The following is a 2,120-nucleotide window of genomic DNA, read 5'->3' as shown; positions in this document are numbered from 1 at the left end:
GGTAGGTCCACGGACAAGGAACCGTCTATCTTCCATGTCCGGTAGTCCTGGGTTATCCAATGCCGAGAAAGCATGGCATCCGGACTCGGATATCTCTCTCCTTCGAGGTACTGCAAGTCACGAGGCCAAATGGGGAAAAGGGAGCGGGCAAGAATGGTGGCTATGCCACCACGAGCAATAGATCCCGTCTCCTTCGACCCTCGGGCCTCGAAGCACTCGGGCGGTCAAGTAGGCAATGTTGAGGGTAAAAGGACCCTCACGAGCCAACGTTCGAGTAATCGCCCAGGATGGAGAGCTCGGTGTTGGTGATGTTGTTCGGCTCCTTTCGGCCGAAAATGGTGCTCCCCATCAACCTAAGAAAGTAACGAGGCGAGGGAAGGTCCTCCAAAGCTGACGGATGACCCTCCTAGGGGCGGTAGCGTCGCCCGTAGAAGAGAGCAAGTCTGAAACCAAACTCATCAAGTCGGCGGAGAAAGTCAGGTTTAAAGAACAGCAGGAAAAGGAACCTGCCGAGAAGAAGTAGTAGGCGGCCATCGTGTGCCCAGGAGGAGAAGGTGAGAGGCGGAAGCTCAGGGCTTCGGCTCCGGGGAAGGTATGGCCGCTCCTGTGGTAGCGAGTCAGCTGCATCCCGTGCAATAAACTCTAAAGCGACTCGTGAATCTTAGTCTCTCGAAAATCTGGGTTTATCTAAGCGGGAAGTGTAATGACTCAGCCTATGAGGTGATAAAACCTCTTACGATGTATGGCGTTAATAAAAATTACACGGGTGATACGGGTGAGAGTCGGGGAGTTGCTCACCTCGAACATTATGCATTACAGAGAAGGAGAAGCAGGTGAAAATGGAGGAGCGCGGGCGAGTACTTGGGAGGCGGTGTAGAACGGAACGTCACGACCTCGGCTCTAGAACCCAAGTGAAGCTTGCCCGAAGACAGTGCGAGGAATCAGGGTCGCTTCTAAAGGCAACAAGAATCGTAGGTGAGTCCGCCACATTGTGTGAAAACAGCGGTTGAGTAGAGTTGTGGTCATGGGCCACCATCGAGAAGAAAGACTAGCAAAGATGCTAGTAGTGGTGGTGGTAGCGTAATCGAAGGGCGGCCAAATTCAAACTAGCAAGATATTAGGGCAAAAAAATGCGGCTTAACCCAAACCAAAAAATACAAAAGGTCAAGCGATGGAGCGGTAATGCAATAGACTAATGTCTCCGGTGAGACAAAGATGGAGTAGCAAAGAACTCAATGGCAGATTTAACTGGAATCCATCACACGAACAAATCGTTGTGGAATTGATAAGAAATGTGTAGCTAATCAAAGATGAAAACAGCGACAATTCCCAACCATCGAAAAATTAAACTACTAAAATTCTCAAAATTCCCCAAATTTCTCAAGATTTTGAATCATAGCATGTAAAAAACCATAGAAGTGGGATAGCGATCCAACAACGAAAGCGATTAAGCACAAATGAAGTGCTAGGCATTTGACAAATGGCCAGCAAAGACCAATTTCAATTCTGAAAATTTAGTTATAAGAACCCCCGAACGCTAATTTAGTAAAATTGGAATTAAATATGTTTAACAATGAGGAATGGGGATTGATCATCAAGTAAGACAAAAGAAGGGCAAGCAATGACAATTCAAAGTGAAAATTCACTAACTAAAGATATCGAACCTAATTCCAAGTTACCTGCTTAAAATTCAAAATAAATGAAATTAAAATGCAATGAGGATGGAGGAATTACTTACTTGATGAGAATAACCCAAATTGCAATTAATCTTCAAACAACAGCAAAAATGGCGATTTTGATCGAAAACCGCAAACCCTAATTCCACGCTAATGGCACTGAAAAATGAAAATCAGAAGCAAGGGTTTGAATGATTATTGAATAGAAGACGAATGTAGGTGATTATTTGGTATGAGGGAAAGAAATATGAGGGATTTGGGGAGATTTATATACAAATGAAAGGGGTGCAAAAATAGAGAGAAAAATGAAATAGGAATCAAGAATAAAGGAGTTAATGAAACCTCCTGCGTCTCTTTGCATTTTCACTCGTCAGTGGTTTAGAACTACTGTTCTAGACTTTATGATCGTTACTCGTCGAGTAAATTTTCGATGAGAACCTCATT

The sequence above is a fragment of the Silene latifolia genome, chromosome X (assembly GCF_048544455.1).
Source record: "Silene latifolia isolate original U9 population chromosome X, ASM4854445v1, whole genome shotgun sequence".
Taxonomy (NCBI): domain Eukaryota; kingdom Viridiplantae; phylum Streptophyta; class Magnoliopsida; order Caryophyllales; family Caryophyllaceae; genus Silene; species Silene latifolia.
The sequence above is the reverse complement of the archived record's forward strand: the minus strand, read 5'-3'. Positions refer to the sequence as shown.